The 22,430-nt window shown below is 31.1% G+C and overlaps 1 long non-coding RNA gene across 2 annotated transcripts in view; it reads right to left on the reverse strand.

The window, feature by feature from the left end:
* Positions 1-16,570, reverse strand: part of LOC132303081 (uncharacterized) — a 44,271-nt gene extending 27,701 nt beyond the window's left edge. The window contains exons 1-2 of one of the 2 annotated variants that reach the window (XR_009481087.1): positions 16,341-16,570; positions 11,582-11,634 (exon numbers count right to left, since the gene is read on the reverse strand). This is a non-coding gene — a long non-coding RNA (uncharacterized LOC132303081). The remainder of the gene's footprint in view (positions 1-11,581; positions 11,635-16,340) is intronic. The other variant, XR_009481088.1, reaches the window with a different exon arrangement.
* Positions 16,571-22,430: the final 5,860 nt, after the last annotated feature.

Genomic DNA, 22,430 nt, shown 5'->3' on the forward strand with positions numbered 1-22,430 from the left:
TCCTAACCATTCACACAAATACGCCCAATATGATTGCTCCTTCTATGAGCATTAGCAAGCCTATGAAAAAAAATTTGTGTTACCCTTCTTTGAGCCACAAGCTCGAGATTTCTGAATCCATGAAATCTCCTCCATAGTAGCTATCTCAGCAAAAGTCGCCTGACAAGAGGCTCTCCTAAAGCGCAAAGAATCCACAACCTATCCCAATTCATCAAGACGATTAAGCTCAGCAATTTCAACGGGGACTCTATTCTTCTTCCATTTAAGGTTCCCAAACACCTCCTAATTCCACTTCTTAAGCACAAATTTGAGAAACTGAAACTTCTTAGCTAATACAAAGCTAGAGGACCCTGTAACAATCACCGCCTCCCACCAAGACTGTACTTTCCCTTGGAAATCTTCTGATCTTAACCACATATTCTCAAAACGAAATGGGATGCGCCAAGATCTCAAACCCCCACAATCAAGAACTAAGGGAACGTGATCAGATGTTACCCTTATGAGAGTTGCCTGAGTAACATTCGGGAATTTCTTTTCCCATTCCCCAGAAATCAGGAATCTATCCAGCTTTAAGAAAGTAACTGGATCCCTACCATTAGACCACGTAAAGGTTGCCCCTTCCATTGGCAAATCAATAAGAAAATGACTATCAATAAACTCTGAAAACTAGGTCATTTCTGAAGACCACCTACCCCCAGTGGACCTCTCAAATGGAGACCTAATAGAATTGAAGTCCCCGCCTAGACACCAAGGCAACGCCCACAGTCCCTTAACGTAGCAAAGCTCTTCCCAAAAGGCAAGTCTTTCACTGTCAATAACTGGCCCGTAAACCCCAGAAAAAACCCATCTAAAATTGTCCTCCTCCATCTTGAACTCTTATGACAAAGAGTAAAATCCCTTCCAATTATTCATCCTTGACAACTATCTTCGATCCCATATAACTAGGATTCTACCAGAGGTGCCTAAAGTGTTTAACGCCCCATTCCACAAATCTTCCTTCCTAAAGACTTCTAACCACCCCATCAAAAATAGAGGCTAACTTAGTTTCTTGCAAGCAAACAACATGGGCACTCCATTTCCTCACAGCTACCTTAACCACCCTCCTTTTGTTTGGATCATTTAGACCACAAACGTTCCGTGTAATGATTCATAGCTTCATTAAAAACCATAAACAATCATCTCCCCTTTTCCCCATTTCCCACTTCTGGTCCTTCCCCTTTCCTTCGCCGCCCCATTTTTCCCCTCATAGTTAACATATGAAATGAGGTTCTTAACCTCCTACTCCCCTTTCTGTGACATTAAAGGTCTTTTACTTTTGACCTTTTTCGTGCCTTGAATAGACTCTGCAGTATCTCCCCCTGCCACAATTGCGTGAAGAATAGACAAGGCTTGATTATCATTGCCCTCTGTAGAGACACCTAGAGCTTCACTAATAACACCAATATTCTCTGCCACCTAATCCTTGCCCAAATCATTAGTCGTCTCTAAGCTATTAGGTCGCATTACTGCCAAAGGTTCCACTATTCCCATAACGGATTGGTCCGTCTTTGCCATGCATTGATTTACGTGTCACGAGGGTTTTTATATTGATTTTGAATATTTCTTTGAGTTTGGGACTCCTAGAAATACATTTTGGCAATTTTTGAAATTTAGGACTAGGAGACCCGTATGGGTCCCACACCGGGATTTTTGGGTTCTAAATTATTTTTCTAGCAGTAATTGTTTATTGTGTATATTAATTGTCATTTACATGAGGGTAGGATGAACCTTTGACATTTAAATGGCATAATAGTGATTTAGTGATGTTGGAGGGGCATTTTGGTCTTTATGCATGGTCACCCTTTGACCACTTTTGTGCTTGACACACACACATACACTTGGCATGTTCATTACATTATTTCATGTACATGCTCAGCCATCTCCTTCCTCTTTTTTCTTTCCTTCCTCTTTTTTCTTTCTTCTTCTTCTTCCTTAACCAAATCTGTCTCCATTGTTAGCCCTTCTTTAAGCTTATATTTGAAGGGCTTTGTAGAGGGAATTTAGGGTTGCCATAAGAAGAGAAAATGACCCCAAGGGAGAGAGCTATCCATTGATCCAAAAATCAAAGTCATCCCTTCACAACTGAAATTTTGAAATGCCTTTAGAAGTGGGATTTGGTTGGGGCTTCAAGAGAGGTTTTGCTCCTCTTTTCTTCTCATTTCCTTTGGTGGTTCTTGGGTGACACTTGGTAACCTTGGACCTACTAAATTGGAGGCTGTCCTTGTGGGGTTTAGCTTGGCATGAGGTAGGGGTTGGTCTAAACCTCACACCCTTTGTTTTCTTATGAATTAAATTCTCTAAATTAAACCATTATATAACTAAAATTGAATTTTCTTTGCAAGCACATTATGTAGTTAAAAATCCGAAATTTGTAGTTGTATATTAATGATGTATTGTGTGGTCTAGAAACTGAAATTTAGGCTTCCTAAATGTGGTTGTTGTATGTGTTTAAAATTGAGAATTTTTGCTCAATTGTGTTATGTAAATTAGGTGAATTACACTTTTTAAATTGAAACCAAAATGTGACTAGCTCTAAGCCACCCTCCGAGCCTGTCATATATATTTTAGAACTGAAAATTGTAGCTTCTATATTGGTGCGTGTAATGTGTTTAGAAACTGAATTTTAGGCTTCCTCAATGTTAGTTGTTATATGTGTCTAAAATTAGACTTTTCTTGCTTAATTGGGTTATGTAAATTAGCATGAATGTTGAAACAAACACTTGTTGCCTATGTTTAAATTGCCTAGTTATACTACCGATTTTTCTGTATAAATGAATACATTGTTGTGATATAAAAGCTGCCATGTTGTTGTCATCAAAGTATGGTTATAAAACTAAAATTTGATGTGGAAGTTGTTAGAATGTTGTAACATTACGTAGTTAGATCATTCATGCATTACATTGGGTAGCATTTGGGCAAAAACTGAATTTGAAAAGGAGGAACATTATGTTTTTGGAATGAATGATACTAAACTGATTTTGTGGGGAAATGTTTTGAAACATTCTTTGTGAAAACCGGGTGGCAAGGAGTTACGTTGTGTCCGTGTCGTTAATGGGACCTAGAGGGGACGTAGGGAGCTTGCCTTGCACGTGGTTGAGTTATTAGGCCCTAAAAGACGCTAAGGAGTTACCTTAGGTCAGGGATAGATAGCTAATCCTCCTCTCATGAAGGCGGGGAGTTACCTTAGGCCAAGTTACATTAACGGTTTGACGATTAAGGCGTTTGATGAAATTTTGGAAAATGGGGTGAGACATTAGCATCACATTAGCAATGCATTCTATTGCATTTACGGGATTGAATTATGTGATGATTGTTACTTCCTAAAACAAGCATGAATCCTTTCTTAGTGGCTATTCTTTGTTTGGCTTCACAGAGGCATCAAGGAATGCGTTTTAGACATCTCCTATTGAGCTGTTGTGCTCACTCCTTATTACTATTTTTCAGGTCATGGAAAGGACGTGGTGGAAGACTTTCCTCCACAAAAATAGATAACAATGGGATTAGCAATTTTGATATCTTTTATTATATAAATGTTTACGTTGTAAAGCCTTGACTTAAGTTTTGTTGGAAGCTATGTAATTTTAGACTTGTAAATGCAGCAATGTTTTCATTTAAGGCTTGTAACCATGGACATTAGAAACTTTATGTTTTGGATGCATGAAATGGGACAATGATTGGCCGTAATTCAAGCTCTTATTTGGGAATCATTACGTTTTTTATTTTATCTATAATGTTACCATGTGATTTAGGCCTTTAAGTACACATTTGGTACAGGTTTGAAGGGTGTGTGATAGACTTCTAATCATAGGGACACCTTAGAACCAATGACAATGCCAAATTATGGCTTTGAACTTGACCATAAGGCCTAAAATGGTGAAATCCCAAAAGCAGTTTTTTGCACTTTAACCCAAACTTCAAAAGACCATAACTTCCTCATTTTAAACCCAAATTGGGTCATTCTTGAGTCTAAACTGACCGGCTCGAAGTTAGCTTTCCAATGGTGGTAATTCTAGCCATAGATTCCTATTTTAGAGAGAGTTATGGCATCTTTAGTGCAGACTACTCCAGAATTCTTTGAAACTAAAAAGGTGCAATTGTGTGCAACCATCTTTCTTATGTCTAGAACCTTATGGCATGAGTCCATATAACCAATTAGACTTACGTTGACCTTGTACTACTCACTTAGAGTCATCTCATTCACTTTCATACCTTGAGTTGACCGTTTTACCCTTAAGTGTTCTCAGGTTCAGGTAAGAACCCAGTTAGCATTTCGGACCTCGGATTTGGGGCGTTACAAGCTCCTTCTCATTGGCCCCAGCTAAAGCCTCAGTATACTCCCTGATGAGCTAATAAAAGCCTTGCTCCATATCATGTTCATCGACATCAGCATACTCCCTCTCCTCAGCCGGGAGGGACCCCTGAGAAAATCCAAGACGAAACCCTTTGGCATAACAAAGATCAGCAATCTGAGAGAAACACTGAAACATCTCCAAACCACCATCTTTGCATATCTGAAGCCTATAGTTAGCTTGGGCAAGCTACAATTCTAGGTTGGCAGCCTTGTTTTCCATCTCTTTGGATCTCTTGCCGAAGTACTCGGCCATCTGATGGCTCTCTCTGCTTCCCTTTAAGCATTTTTAACAAAGGCCTCCAAGGAGTCAATCCTCTTCTAAAGGGCCTCAATTTGATTGGCTTGAAGAGAGTCAACGGAACGCTTCTTCAAGAGAGAAAACATGTTCTGTAGAAGACAAACGCAAAATGTTGGAGAAAAAAAAAAACAAAGACACACTTGGATAAATAAATGATTATCAAAATTCACTACATCCATAACAGACTAAGGAGTAAGAGATAAGAGATCATCAATACTCATCTGTTGCTGGATGATCTCGTCCCGGGGTGGCCACATTCCTCTGGCCAAATCCTTTATAATCTACGGGTTCTCAGCCCCGGAATCACCAATGGCAATTGCAGAGCCATCAGCTTTTAGCATTTCGGGAAACCATTTCTCTTTGGATCCCGCGAAATCATCGCCGGTAGAACCAGCGGAAGCAACAATGCCAAAAAGGGCGCATTTTTTTTTCTTAAAGCCCCAGCCCTGAGCTTGGGGCGCTTGAGGTCAGGGGCATCCCTTGACAGTTGGCATTCTAACACCAGCGCAGATGAAACCCCCCTTCAATTTTGGGAAGAGGGGGTATTCTTCGCCCCAAGGAACACATTTTTCCGCTCATGAGCTAACTTTGCAGCTGCCTCCTTCTCCTTCTTAGAGATACGAGCCCTAGGAGGCGGAAGTTCCATTGTAGACGTGAAAAAAAAAAAAGGATAAACGGAAGAAGCAGGCTCAACTTCAGAGTCAGAATCCCGAAGGTCAATGGGCTCCTCGGGATCTTGGGGAGCGAGAGGGGGATTTCTAGAGATGGTCTCAAGTAGAGAAGAAGACAAAATAATTCTTGCAAAAAGAACGGTGTTCCAAACATTTGCTTGGAGATACTCAAGTCTCAAATCTGCAAATTTGGAAGGAAATAAATCAGTCTTGTGACCTAGAAAATCATAAATAAAGCAGAAAAACTTAACTACACAAACAAAGCAAGAGGACTCGCCATCATCATCAAATTAAGGAATAGAAGGGGTACGGAAGCTCGATTGAACAGGAAAATCCTAAAGAAATGAGGGGCGCCAAGCACCCACAACCTTAACAATTTTCTCCTTCCACTCATTGTTTGAGGAGTTGAGGCCAGAGAACATGGCTCGATTCATTCGGGTATATAAATGATATCTATCATCCTCATCCCTAATTCTATTTAATGAAAAAACAAAATCGAAGATTGAAAAAATTCAGGGTTAGCCCTCTGACCCGATTCAAAACCAAAAGGCAAGAAAATATGCAAAAGAAGTTAGGATTTACTTAAAGAGGGGCAAAATTAAGAACCAGAGAACCCGAAGATAAAAAGGGTTCAACGAAAATATAAAGGTAAGCAAATGGTTAGCCGAGAAAAGCATCTCGCCTTCCTCAAGGCCCTCACCGATACTGAAATTAAGATGGTGAGGGTATATGTTAAGAGAAATGTCCTCGAAAACTTTGTTCTTCTTTCTCAATTGAAGAACGGAAATGGACTTCCTCTCTACTATATTGGCGAGAAGGACAATTGGGCCCTCAGCAAAACGCTGGCCACTCGTGCTGACCTCAGGCACTCCTAATTTACATTCAGAAATCCTAGCACTCAAGGTGCGACTACTGCTCTCTTGACTCATAACTACGAAATCGAATAGAAAAGAAAAACAACGAGATAGAAAGTGGATAAGACTAACCTTCGCAAAATGGATGATATCGCTGTGGGGAAAGGACTTCACAAACACAAAGATGCTCTCTCGGTGTAAAGCCCTAGGATGAAGATACGATGTATATAACAGCCCTAAGAAATTCTCATTGTATGAGTATAAATACAAGGTCAAGGACCCAATAAAAGGCATCTGATTCCCATTGTCATTAGCCTTTGTTCTTCCTTGATCTCATTCTCGGTCTTCTATTTACTATTTGCATATTTTCTTGATTAAGTGTTAGTGTTTAATCTTTCGGGTCGAATCATCATATTCGGGCCGAAATTTTATGCACCTACGTGTATATAAATTTATATATTCTCTTATGCACTCTCTCTATTGCTCTCTAGAATTCTCTCCATCTTTACTGGGATCTCTTTGAAATTTAATCGTGGCCAGAAAATACCAAATCAAATACATATATACTACTCTTAACATTGCAAAGGATTTCGGCACAACGATCAAACGTGAACCAACATTCATCACTATCTGATATATTTTTTTTATTTGCTTTCTTTCTTCTAATGTTTTGATTTTTGGGTACGTTCCAACATTCCTCTACTATCTCATTTTTTTTTCGTTGCTCACGTTGCCTCATTCACTTCTTAGTTGTCATCGTCGCGATATCCAGTTATTGATCAATCTCTCTCACGCAACCTTCGAAGTTCGGTCATTGCCGTTGTCTTTTATCGTTGCCATCAGTGACATCATTTCTCATACTCTCTCCCCTTCTCTCTCACTTTCAATTCACAAATCTCTGAGTCTCACAGCGTGTTTGCGCCTCAAACACAACCAACAATGATAACGAATCAAGTTTCTTAATTTTCAACCAAGGATTTGTCATCCTTTTCAGTTTCAGTAAGATTCAACCTTATTTTAATTTCTATGGTTTAGCTTTTGGATCTATTTCACCCATTTTCCCTTCTCTTTTTATCTCACTATTTTATTCCCAAATTCGGGAATGTAAATGATTTTATTGTTATTTTTGTTGTATATACAATTAAGGGAAAAAATATTCAACTAAAATCGTGGAGCCGAACCGAACCAACCCATTTTTTCACGGTTTGGGCTGGTTCGGTTCCATAACTCAAATGGTCTAGTTCGAATCTGAAACCGTGAAGTGGTTTGGTTCAAAAAATCTTCAAAATTGGATCAAACCGAACCGGGTGCACCCCTAGAAGATATATACCAAGAGAAATTGAAGTGTTATTGATTTATTATAGGGTTTATTATATGCAATAACAGTTGAAATCAATCACACTATATTCTCATCTTTTTAAGGTTTATGTATCTTTGTAGATCCCAGCCCACCATTTGATGTAAGAGAGTGTAAAGGTTGTTGTTGCTTGCGGTTTCTGCCATCATTAGTACCTAATGCATATTTTTCTTTAAAGGCTACCGATTTGTTAAAAGGCTGGGAAATTCGAGCCCCTATCATATCACATTGAGCATTCAGCCTTCTAAGTTTTTCCAAATTTTGTAATGTTTATTGTCCAATCTTTCATTGGCCGATTGAGTAAACATAATGTCTACTTAGGCTCTGATACCAAAAACTGATGTAGGACAAAGGACAGACTTCAATAGAAGAAAGTAAATAAGAGTTATGGGCTGAAAATTCAGAAACAAAGTTAAGATTCCGCAGTTGTTAGTAGAAAAGAATGATTGAAATTAACAAAGAAAAGCCTATTGGAATCACTCCAATAGGACCTAGGTATCACACCTAAAGAAGGCCTCACACCCTCAGAATTTGTGAATCACTCACAAAGAATTCTCAAAGGATAATTTTATTCAATCGTTCGTTGAGTATTCAGAGTTACCTAGTATCATTTTTATAATAAAAGATGACCCTTGGATTACCCTACAATGGAGGTAATCAAAAGTTGACTCTAATTTAATAAAGTAACAAATAACTTAATTGATGCAATTTACCAAAATAATGCGGATTTTCATAATTAATGCAATTACCAAAATAATGAAATTTGACCAAACCCCCTAATAATGCAATTTACCAAAATGATGCAGATTCACCATAATTAATGCAATTTGACCAAACACCCTAATTATGCAAGACTTCAAATGGACCCCATCATCTAGCATGTGCCAAATAAAGGTTTGAACTCTAGAATCCTTCTTGTCACGCCTTTTAAATACTTTAAAAGGCTGATGTCACTGTTCTCTACCACCATTTCATTAAAATTAATTTTTAATAATAAAATTCAACAATTCAAGGTCAAGTAATTTCGTACTATTTTTTGTTTTTATATAATCAAGGCAATAAAAAAAAAAAAAAATTAAAATTTACATAACATATTGAGTCTTACAATTCGGATCTGAGGAGGAATATCGAAATTGAATAATCATTTTTTTCTTTGACTTTACGTTGTTAAAAATATGCAATATGTTAAAATTAGATTATTCTATGTAGTCCTCACTCTAATTTCCCTTTCTCAATATTCTTCATTGTTAAAAAAATAAATAAATAAAATAAAATGAATCCAAAATCAAACCTATGATTGTTTATATATATGTATATATATATTTGGTAATTGATAATTGTATTAAAAGAAGAAAAAACGAAGAGTCCTAACTAAAAGAAAACAAAAGGAAAAAAAAATTTAGAAAAAGCAAAAACATCTACTCAATCCGAGACAGGGTTTCATATGGGGTCTATTTTGCCAGCTGCCAAAGGTAACTTTAACTTCACATCCTGGGAAAAGTTAGGGCAATGGATTCCCGGTCTTGGTATGAGTTTTCAAATGTGCATTGGAAGCCACCACAGAAAAATACAAAATATATGTCAAAAAGTCTGGTGAATTGAAGGGAGAGAACAAAAACACACAACAACAAAATAAATAAATAAATAAATAAATTGAGGATTAAAACTTTAGAGACTCAATTTCATATTACTCAAATATTATTATGAATGTGGATTCGAAGGATATTTGGAGGAAAAGTAGCATGGGTTTTATAATCATTCTTTATTATGTTGTTAGGTGAGAGGTTCCACCACCTCTCGGGGCAAATTTGATTTATCAGTCACCCACTGTCCATTCATTGCACTTTTTTAAAAGTGGAACGAGCCCCAAGATAGCCAAAGGGTGGTTCAAGGATTAGCCACAAAAATTCTATCTTTAAGTTTCACTGTCAGGCACTAGCTATACACTAGATTGGTAACTCTTCCCCTCTCATGTACATACACTGGAGTAAAGGTTGACAAATATAATGCTATTAGACGTTATTACTGGAGAAGAATTAATGGCGTTGATTAGTGTTACTTGTCATTATTATATTTATTTTCTTCCACCTTCAATATCTCCCCATCACCTCTCGCACCTTCACCTCCTAATCATGATCATTTTCACCTTTTAACGACCGTCATCATCCCCTCCCCTCTCAACTTCTTACCACAAACCCCTTTCCATTAATTATCATATTTATAGACGCATATACTTTAAATAAAGTTGTGCACCTAAATTTATATATATAAATTTAATTTAAATAAAAATTAATACATTTATACAAATATATTCATGAATCAAAACACACACACACATATATATATATATAATCACACATTATTCTTATGTGTTGAAAATGTTGATTTATTTTGGAGCTAATTAATATTCCAAAAATAAAATACTCTTTATAGGAATGTGCAATTGCCATTTTAATTAATTTTAAGTGACAGTCAATTATGCTTCTAAATTTCAAGGCATGTGATAGGTCATGTGATTTTCATCACAATGGGGAATTCGAATCCATGTAAAATATATGATTTTTAATTATAGAAGGAAAATGAGCAAAAAGGGATACTTAATTTAAAGTGAATAAAATATAATAAACACACAATTAAAAAGCTTTAAAACCTTTAAATTCCCAACATGTTTTTCTTTCCCAAGGGAGGATACAGATAGATGATAGAACATGTCGCTAAGCTCCTAAAATCAATTTAAAGGTATCAAAGAAATCTTCAAACCCTGGACATGTTGAGTCACTCAATGCCTTCAACCTTAAAGGGAGGATTATTGGGATAGCAAATGAGCGAGAATGAGTTGAACTTGAATAATTTAAAGTTCGAACAAGTTATTTTTATTATTATTATTTTTTAAAAGTATAAAATAATAGAACAAAAAAAATGGAATTAAATCAATCTAATTGGCCAACCCACAAAAATTATAAGATGGGGAATTAAAAGAAGATATATTAGACTCGTAAATCTCAAAACGAACAATTTTAACGAAAGTGGATTCTGTAGGATCATGTTTTTGTTTTAAAATGTACAACAGAAATTCATTTTTCCAGAGTTGGATTCTACATAGTCTTGTGAGGTTAGCAAGCATGTGAGAGGCAAGGTTCCAGTGTGAGTTAGGTGTACTCAAAAGTCTAACATCGCCTCAGTGTGACAAGATAAAGTACTATACGTAGGTTCATTACCTTTTATGAAACAACGCGTTTTAAAAGCGCAATGGCCGTAAACCTATCAAAACTCTAGAGTTATGCGTGATTAACTTAGGGTAGGGATAGTACTAGGATGGGTGACCTCCTAGGAAATTTCTTGTCCAGATGAGTCAAAAACGAAAAATATTATGTTTGTTGGGTAAGAGCTATTACAAATGGTATCAGAGATTAATCCAATCGGAAGTGTACCGACGAGGACGTCGGCCCCCAAAGAGGGTGGAATTGTGAGGCTTGGTGGGAGGGAGCAGGCCTGTAAGAGGCAAGGCTCTGATGCGAGCTATGTGTGCTTACAAATTCTACATCGCTTGGGTGTGAAAATGCGAAATACTATATGTAAGTTCTTTACCTTTCCATGACACAACGTTTTTAAAATCGTGAATATATCAAAATTCTAAAGTCGAGCAATGTTTAACTTAGAATACTACTGCAATTTGGTGGCTCGTTGTCTTTCTGGAGTTGGCCAACGGACCAGTAGGGCCAAAAAAAAAAAAAAAAAAAAAAAAAAAAAAAAAAAACACAACCAGCAAAATTACTAACAAACCGTTAACTTTCAGATTAATTTTTTTAACTTATCAAAACTACCCCACCACCCTTCTACAAAGGGTCTTACATCTCCCCTTATACAAACTTCATCTCGTACTCCAAATGATACAAATTTTATTCATTTTCAAATTCCTTTATTACAAGTTACAATTACTGAATCCAATTTCAATTACTTTTTCAAATCTAATTTCAAATTAAAAAATAATTGGTTTTAAAAAAAAAAAACCTGTTATCATCTCCTTGATCCATCCACATCTAATCTGTTCTTCAATAACAACCCTGAAAAAAAACATGGACATGATTAAGGAACTGTTATCCTAATAAATTCAACCACAAAAAACATTAATAAATAAATTAAAAAGGGTATGGAATAACCAAATAAAAAAAATCATATAGATGAGATTCAACCCAAAAATCAATCTCAAGGTGATGAGATTCATGAGATATATTTGACACCAAAATTTTCAAAACGAACAATCTCAACGAATCTTCCAATTTCTTATTTTACTGCTATCAAATCAATAACAAATTTTATTTAAAAAAAGTATAAAATAATAGAATAAAAAAATCATAAAAAATTAACTCAATCTAACTGGCCAACCCACAAAAATTATAAGATGGGAATTAAAAAAAGATATATTAGACTCCTAAATTTCCAAACAAACAATCTCAACGAAATCTTTCAATTTCTTATTTCATGCAATCAAATCAATAACAAAAAATCAAAAATAAAAATAAAAAAGTATAAAATAATAGAATCAAAAAAATCATATGGAATTAACTCAATCTAATTGGACAAACCACAAAAATTATAAGATAGGGATTAAGAGAAGATAAATTAGACTCGTAAATTTCCAAAAGAACAATCTTGACGAAATCTTTCAATTTTTTATTTTACGATCAAATCAATTACAAGATATATATATATATATATATATATATATATATATATATATATAATAATAGAATCAAAAAAATCAGATGGATTTTTTTTTAATTGATAATTAAGCAAATTAAATAAAAAAAACTTTCAAAAAGGGAACGTGCTCCAATGACAAGAAAGGGATCCTGTGGTCCCAAAGAAGAAATAAAATCAATCATCTCCTACGGGGAGAAACAAAGCCTACCCGAACCCCAAAAACATAAAGATGTAATAAAAGTTGACTTAAGAATAGCAATCGATGATTCCTTTCCTTCAAAATATTTATTACTCCACTCCCTACACAAACACCACCATAAACACAAGGGCGCCATCCTCTATAACCCACGAGCATGGTCTCCCACATAGCACCCTCTCCAAGCCTTCATCAATCTTCTCGTAGATCGAGGCATAACCCACGAAATCCCAAACATTCCAAGCAAAAGACACCAACAACCCAAGGCCACTGGACAATGCATAAGAAGATGATCCACCGATTCCCCATTGCACTTAAACATACAACACCAGTTAACTGTAATTTGTCTTCGCCTCCTCAAATTATAAAGCGTCAAGATCTTGCCCCACACCACTGTTAAGTTAAAAATGCCACTTTAAACGGCACTTTAGATCTTCACACTGTTTTCCACGGAAACGTAATCCCAATAGTATCTGAGAGAAAAAAAGATCTCACTTCAAACATTCCCCGAGAAGCAAGCACTCAGACGAGCGAATCTCTGTCTCCACCACGAATCTCGAGCCGATATAAACGATCTAACAACCCATAAATATCGTCCAACTCCCAATCCTGAAACGCTCGCATAAACAGCACATCCCAAGTCAACCTCCCGCTATCAAGCCGATAGCAATCAACAACCGAGACATAGCTATCCACAGCAATCCAAAATAATATTAGAAATGAACAAGCAAGAATACAATCACCACACCAAAGATCCTTCCAAAACTTCACATCCCTGCGATCCTAAACTCTAAATCTGATGTGTTTGGAGAACTCATTCCATCATATGGAATTAACTGAATCTAATAACGAACAATTACAACAAATCTTTCAATCTATTATTTTACTGTGTTCAATTCTATATATTTTAATGAATAAAGCAATCTAAGAACACGTAACATAGTAAACGGCAATGTTAAAGTCTCAGGCAATAAATATTAAATCAACATGGGAACAACAAAATGATATATATTCATTTACAAAATCAAGCAGGAGAATAGATCAAGCTAAACAGTATAAGATCATTTTTCCTATTACTGATAATATTGTAATTTGTAATAGCCATAAAGAAGGAAGTAATTGCTCGGGAAAATTGAAAGCTTTTAAGCCGAAGTCCAAATGAATCAAAATTTCCATTTGAAAATTCAATTACGAAAGCAATAAACGTTACAGTTTAGAAATGCAGGTTGTAAAGTAAGAAGTATTACGTCCAACACAAATTTATACAAGAAAGTATATGCCTCAGGGGAGCAAAAACAATAAGGTCTTCATCATCACTTGCACCAATTCTAATTTCAAATCTTAAAAAAAAAAAATAATTGGTTTAAGAAAGAATTAAAAAAAAGAAGCTGTTATCATATCCATGATCCGTCTGAATTTAATCTGTTCTACAATAACAACCTAGCAAAACGTGGACATGATTAAGGAACTCTTATCCTAATAAAATCAAGCACAAAAAGAAAAAAAAAAATTTAAAAAGAGTATAAAATAACCAAATACAAAAAATCTTATAGATGAGATTCAACCCACAAAAATAATAAAGATCGGAATTAAAATAATTAATCTCGTTGACATGATTAAGGAACTCTTATCCTAATAAATTCAACCACAAAAAAACATTAATATATAAATTAAAAAGGGTATGGAATAACCAAATAAAAAAATCATATAGATGAGATTCAACCCAAAAATCAATCTCAAGGAGATGAGATTCATGAGATATATTCGACACCAAAATTTTCAAAATCTTCCAATTTCTTATTTTACTGCTATCAAATCAATAAAAAATTTTATTTAAATTTTTTTAAAATAATAGAGTAAAAAAAAATCATATAGAATTAACTCAATCTAATTGGCCAACCCACAAAAATTATAAGATGGGAATTTAAAAAAGATATATTAGACTCCAAAATTTCCAAACAAACAATCTCATCGAAATCTTTCAATTTCTTATTTTATGCAATCAAATCAATAACAAAAAATCAAAAATCAATAACAATATATATATATATATATATATATATATATAAGATAATAGAATAAAAAAATCATATGGAATTAACTCAATCTAATTGGACAAACCACAAAAATTATAATAAGATAGGGATTAAGAGAAATAAATTAGACTCGTAAATTTCCAAAAGAACAATCTCAACGAAATCTTTCAATTTTTTATTTTACGATCAAATTAATTACAAATTTATATAATAATAATAGAATAAAAAAATTATACGGAAATTTTTTTTTTTTTGATAATTAAACAAATTCATTTAAAAAAACGTTCAAAAGGGGAACATGTCCCAATGACAAGAAAGGGATCCTATGGTCCCAAAGAAGAAATAAAATAAATATCTCCTCTGGGGAGGAACAAAACCTACCCGAACCCCAAAAACATAAAGATGTAATAAAAGGTGACTTAAGAATAGCAATTGATGATTCATTTCTTTCAAAATATATATTATTCCGCTCCCTACACAAACACCACCATAAACACGAGGGTTCCATCCTCCAAAACCAATGAGCATGGTCTCTCACATAGCACCCTCTCCAAGCCTCCATCAATCCTATCAAAGATCGAGGCATAACCCACGAAATCCCAAACATTCCAAGCAAAAGACATTAACAATCCAAGGCCACTGGACAATGCATAATAAGATGATCCATCGATTCCCCATTGGACTTACACATACAACACCAGTTAACTGTGATTTGTCTTCGCCTCCTTAAATTATCAAGCGTCAAGATCTTGTCCCACACCATTGTCAAGTAAAAAACGCCACTTTAAGTAGCACCTTAGATCTCCACACTGTTTTCCACGGAAACGTAATCCCTGTAGTATTTGAGAGGAATCGGAAAAAAGATCTCACTTCAAATATTCCCTGCGAAGCAAGCACCCAAACGAACGAATCTCTATCTTCGCCATGGATCTCGAGCCGATATAAACGATCTAACAACCCGCAAATATCGTCCAACTCCCAATCCTGAAATGCTCGCATGAACCGCACATCTCAAGTCAACTTCCCACTATCAAGCCGATAGCAATAAGCAATTGAGACATGACTATCAACGGCAATCCAAAACAATTTGAGAAATGAAGAAGCAATGATACAATTACCACACCAAAAATCCTTCCAAAACCTTACATCCCTACCATCCTCAACTCTAAATTTGATATGTTTGGAGAACTCATTCCATCATAAGGAATTAACTGAATCTAATAACGAACAATTACAACAAAATCTTTCAATCTATTATTTTACTGTGTTCAATTCTAATTTCAAATCTAAAAAAAATAATTGGTTTAAGAAAAAAAAAAAGCTGTTATCATATCCATGATCCATCCGAATTTAATCTGTTCTTCAATGACAACCTTACAAAACGTGGACATGATTAAGGAACTCTTATCCTAATAAAATCAAGCACAAAAAATAAATAAATAAATAATAATAAATCATATAGATGAGATTCAATCCACAAAAATTATAAGATCTGAATTAAAATAATTAATCTCATGGAGATGAGATTCATGAGATATTTTCCACATCAAAATTTTCAAACCACAATCTCAACGAAATCTTTCAATTTCTTATTTTACTGCGATCAAATCAATAACAAAAAATTAAAATATATATATAAAATAATTGAATTTAAAAAAATTATATGGAATTAACTGACTCTGGTGAACACATAAAAATTATATGATAGGCATTAAAAGAAGATATATTAGACTCGTAAATTTCCAAATGAATAATTTCAACGAAAATTTTTAACTTTTTATTTTACTATGTTGAATTCTATGTATTTCTCGATCCGTAGAATTATTATAATTACCTGAATCTTATGGCCCGTCTCCATGAGAACGTCCGATGCTCTACCGCCTGGTGCATCAAAGAAAATTATCCCCGACTCCGGCATGATGTGGCTGCTGCTCAACAGCAGAGCAGAGCAGAGGTATCTTGGTTCCGGCGGATTACTAAGATGCCATTATTTTTTCATGTTTGTAACCTACGCTACGTAGTTGGTAGGTCATTATTAATATATCATAATTCAAAATAACTATCATTGCTTGCCGAAAGGGCCACTCTCCAGCGATGATATTTACAGCCCATAATTTTGGACTTACAGAAAAAGAAAAAACACCAATAAATTACCAAAACACAATTTTGGGCATCGTGCCACGTAAAATACAAGAAAGTGTTGGCTTTTGTGTGAACCCCAGTGATGGGTACAGGTGGGGCCTATATCATTTGTTTCTGAGCCTTTGCAGGGTGCCTGACAGCCCACCAATCAATTAAAAAATAATATTTTCAATCACATCAATGATTAACATAATATTTGAGTATTGTATTATATTTATTAAATTACATAAAATCAAATAGTATTTTTATTTTCATATAAAATTTATTCGATGTCAGATTATTTTTCTATTATTTTTTATTTTTATATAATCATGAACAATCAAAAAATTCTTAGAAATCGGATCTAGTTAAGAATGTAAAGGACGTTTCTGTATAACAACAAAATAATATATATATATATATATATATATATATATATATAATTTTTACCTCGTTTCTCACTCTAATTTGCCTTTGTCAAATGTTGTTCATTTTTTAAAATATGATTACAAAATCAAACCTATGGTTGTTTATATATATATATATATATAAATAAAGGTAATTGATACTTACAGGGAAAAAGAAGAGTCCATGGCCGCAAGGAAACCCTAAAAGAAAACACAAGGAATCAAAATTTCAGAAAAAGCAAAACACCTCCTCAATCCGAGACACAGCTTCATATAGGTCTATTTTTCAATAGATAACTTTAACTTCACATCCTGGGAAGGGTTAGTGCAATGGATTCCCTGCCTTGGTAACTTCACATCCAATACACAGTTTTCAAATGCATGTACATATGAACCCATCACACAAAAATACAATTTTTCTAAAGCCTTATAAATTTGAATTGAAATTATTGAAGAGAGAGAAAGAAAAAAAAAAAAAAAAAGGATTCAAAGAATATAAAAAATAGTGTAATAAATATATATACAATGCACCATCTATCATCCACCATGCTCATTCATTGCACTTACTTAAAAATAGAGTCCAAGATAGTCAGACATGCACATTACTAAATTTTTATTTCTCATGTACACACAATGTAGGTGCAATTTTTATAATTATATTGGAATATCATAACATTTTTGCTTTCAAAAATATATATATATATATATATGTCTACATCCAGTTTCTAATGAATATAAAACTTAACTTTTAAATACTATCTATCTCAATTCTACTTCTCTTAGTGATAAAGTATTAAATTCTTCATGCAAATATATTAAATAAAAAAATAACTATTAGCGATTGACATTACACTATGAGTATCTCAAAATGTGGATGAATTTTCTGCTGTAACAAATAATTATTTTATTGTGATGTTGTAATTTGTTAACACGTTTATTATGTATTTCAATACAATAATGTTTAAAATCATTAATTAAGAATTTTTAATACAAATTTAAATTGAAAGTGATAAATTTAATGCCCTGTATAAGATCGGGGCTCAATCACAAAATAATAAAATACTTATTAATATTTTCATACTTGGATTTTAATGAGATAAAGTGAATCAAAATTTGAATGTCATTGATTCAATTGTTTAAAATTTATTTTAATTTCAAATTTTGTATTTGCGTCAATTTTTCACCTGTAAATATGGTGCTTAATTATGTTGGAATTTGTAAATTGGATTTTCTTTATCTGGTTTTTTATTTATTATTTTTTATTCCATTTATGAATGTTGTGAATTTATTCCGAATTACTCGTACTGTGTCATTATTTTCGTGTGTAAAAAAAACAGAGTTGGCGGTCATTAATATATCATTCTTAATTTTGAAAACATATCTATACTTCTATACTATTATTAAATGTGCAAAGTGTTTTAGTGTTTCAGTATTTCGGTTCTAGAACCATCAATGATTGGTGAACCAGCAGATCCATTTGCAACCACCTTGAAAATATTACCCAAATGGTATTTCTTTCCCGTATTTCAAATACTTCGTACAGTACCCAATAAATTGTTGGGTGTTCTTTTAATGGTTTCAGTACCTGCGGGATTATTAACAGTACCTTTTTTTAGAGAATGTTAATAAATTCCAGTATTTATTTATTTATAAAAAAATATATTTATTAATTGATATAAAAATAGTTTTTGTAAAAATAGTTCCTATTAAACTTTAAAAATTACCTAATAAAATCAATCACATTCTATAAAAAACTCTTATTTTTAGTTATTTTTTTATGAATAATTATAGTTTCTATAAAACTCTAAAAATTACCTAATAAAATCAATCACATTCTATATAAAACCCTTATTTTTAGTTATTTCTTATAGATAATTATCACAATATAACCGGCCCGGCCCAATTATGATTATATCATTATCAGAAAAGGACACATGTCATCATCCTATTCATCCAAGAAGCCTATAAATAGAGGCATGGAGGAATGAAGAAGGGGTACAGAAATTGAGAATTCTAGAAATCTAGAATTCCAGAGTAAAATACAGAAGCTCTGCCAAAGAGTTTCAATATTTATTTATTTATATAAAAAATATTTATTAATTGAGTTGAATTTCAGAGTAAAATACTAAAGCTCTATCAAGAGTTTTTAGTATTTATTTATTTATATAAAAAAATATTTATTAATTGATATAAAAAGAGTTTTTATCTATATTATTATTAGATGTGTAAATAATTTCATTATTTATTTATATAAAAAAATATTTATTAAATGATATGAAAAGACTTTTTACTAAAAGAAAAAAAAAATCTATAAAACAGTAAAATCTACATAATAAAATTTAAATTAACCTATTTATCTATTTATTATTATCCATTATTAATAAAAGAAAATTTAATTAGATAAGATTTATTAATATAAAAAATATTTATTAATTGATATATAAAATAAAATAATTTTTATAAAACTCTACCACAAATTAGTTTTTATTATGAGTATCTTAATAAAATTAAAACTAATTAGACAAGTATATATTTAAAGAAAATAAAATAATTTAAATAAAACTCTATTACAAATTACCTATTTTATTATCAATAAAACTCTATCAACAAAGATATATTTAAAAAGTTTGTATAAAACTCTAACACAAATTATCAATTTATCAATTTATCATGAGTTTTTTAATAAAAAGAAACCTAATTAGACAAGTATTATTAATATAAAAAATTATTTATTAACGGATACAAAATGAGGTTTTTAAAGAGTTTTTAAAATACAAATTACCTATTTATCTATTTATTTTGAGTTTTTTTTACTAAAAGTAAATCTAATTAGACAAGAATTATTAAAATAAAAATATTTATTAATTGATATAAAAAGAGTTTTTAAAAGAGTTTATATTAAACTCTAACACAAATTACTTATTTATTTATTTATTACAAGTTTTTTAATAAAAAAAAAAATCTAATTTATCTAATAAAACCAATTACATTCTATATAAAACTCTTATTTTTAGTTTTTTTTTTATTTTATGAATAATTATAGTTTTTATAAAAATCTAAAAATTGCCTAATAAAATCAATCATATTCTATATAAAACTTTTATTTTTAGTTATTTTTTATGAATAATTATCACAATATAATCGGCCTGGCCCAGTTATGATTATGTCATTATCAGAAAAGGACACATGTCATTATCCTATTCATCCAAGAAGCCTATAAATAGAGGCATGGACGAAGGAGGAAGGGGTACAGAAATTGAGAATTTTAGAAATTTAGAATTTCAGAGTAAAATACAGAAGTTCTGCCAAAGAGTTTCAGTATTTATTTATTTATATAAAAAAAATATTTATTAATTGATATAAAAAGAGTTGAATTCCAGAGTAAAATACAGAAACTCTGTTAAAGAGTTTGAGTATTTCAATATTTATTTATTTATATAAAAAGAGTTTTTACCTATATTATTATTAGATATGTAAAGAGTTTCAGTATTTATTTATTTATATATAAAAATATTTATTAAATAATATGATAAAACACTAAAATCTACATAATAAAATTTAAATTAACCTATTTATCTATTTATTATTATCAATTTTTTAGTAAAATAAATCTAATTGGACAAAAATTATTTATATAAAAAATATTTATTAATTGATATATAAAAGAAAATAATTTTTATATAACTCTACTATGAGTTTCTTAACAAAATTAAATCTAATTAGACAAGTATATATTTAAAAAAAATAAAATAATTTCTATAAAACTCTATTACAAATTACCTATTTTATTTTTCATAAAACTATATCACCAGTGTTTCTATAAAACTGTAACACAAATTACCTGTTTATCTATTTATTATGAATTTTTTAATAAAAAGAAACCTAATTAAACAAGTATTATTAATATAAAAAATTATTTATTAACTAATACAAAAAGAGGTTTTAAAAGAGTTTTCAAAAAACTTTAACACAAGTTACCTATTTATCTATTTATTATTAGTTTTTTAATGAAACTAAATGTAATTAGACAATAATTATTAAAATAAAAAATATTTATTAATTGATATAAAAAGAGTTTTTAAAAGATTTTATTTTAAACTCTAACACAAATTACCTATTTATTTATTATAAGTTTTTTAATAAAAAAAAATCTAAGTAGACAAGAATTATTAATATAAAAAATATTTATAATTGATATAAAAATAAAATAATTTCTCTAAAATTCTACCGCAAATTACCTTTTATTATGACTTTTTTTTAATAAAAGCTAATCTAATTACATAGGACTTATTAAAATATAAAAATATTTATTAATTCATGTAAAAAGAGTTTAAAAATATTTTCTATAATACTACACGTATTACAAATTATAATTTTTTAATAAAAGAAAATCTAATTTTCAGAGTAAAATACAGAAGTTCTACCAAAGTATTTCAGTATTTATTTAATTATATAAAAAAATATTTATTAATTAATATAAAAAAAGATTTTATCTATACTAATATTAAATGTGTAAAGAGTTTCAGTATTTAAATATCTATTTGTAAAAAAATATATTTATTAATTGATATGAAATGTATTTTAAAAAAATAAATAAATAAATAAAACTCTATCAAACTCCAAAAGCTATCTAATAAAATTTAAATTAACCTATATATCTATTTATTATTATGAATTTTATAATAAAAGAAAATTGAATTAGACAAGAATTATTAATATAACAAATACTTATTAATTGATATATAAAATAAAATAATTTTTCTAAAATTCTATCACAAATTAACTTTTATTATGAGTTTTTTAATAAAATTAAATTTAATTAGACAAGGATATATTTAAAGAAAATAAAATATTAAATGTGCAAAGAGTTTCAGTAGTTATTTATTTATATAAAAAATATGTATTAATTGATATCAAAAGAGTTTTTATAAAAAAAAATAATAATAAAAGAAAAAAAAAACTCTAAAATCTATCTAATAAAATTCAAATTAACGTATTTATCTATTTATTATTATGAATTTTTTTAATAAAAGTAAATCTAAAGTTTCAGTATTTATTTATTTATTTAAAAAATATTTATTAAATGTGGAATGAGTTTCAGTACTTATTTATTTATATAAAAAAATATTTATTAATTGATATGAAAAGAGTTTTTATAGAAAAAAACTTCTATAAAACTCTAAAATCTACCTAATAAAATCCAAATTAACCTATTTATTATTATGAATTTTTTAATAAAAGAAAACCTAATTTTTTGAGTAAAATACAGAAGTTGTGCCAAGGTATTTAAGTATTTATTTATTTATATAAAATAATATTTATTAATTGATATAAAAAAAGGTTTTTATCTATAGTATTATTACATGTGCAAAGAGTTTCAGTATTTACCTATCTAT

The sequence above is a fragment of the Cornus florida genome, unplaced genomic scaffold (assembly GCF_030987335.1).
Source record: "Cornus florida cultivar Cherokee Brave unplaced genomic scaffold, ASM3098733v1 CherokeeBrave_3.0.0_Hap2_Chr04, whole genome shotgun sequence".
Lineage (NCBI taxonomy): Eukaryota > Viridiplantae > Streptophyta > Magnoliopsida > Cornales > Cornaceae > Cornus > Cornus florida.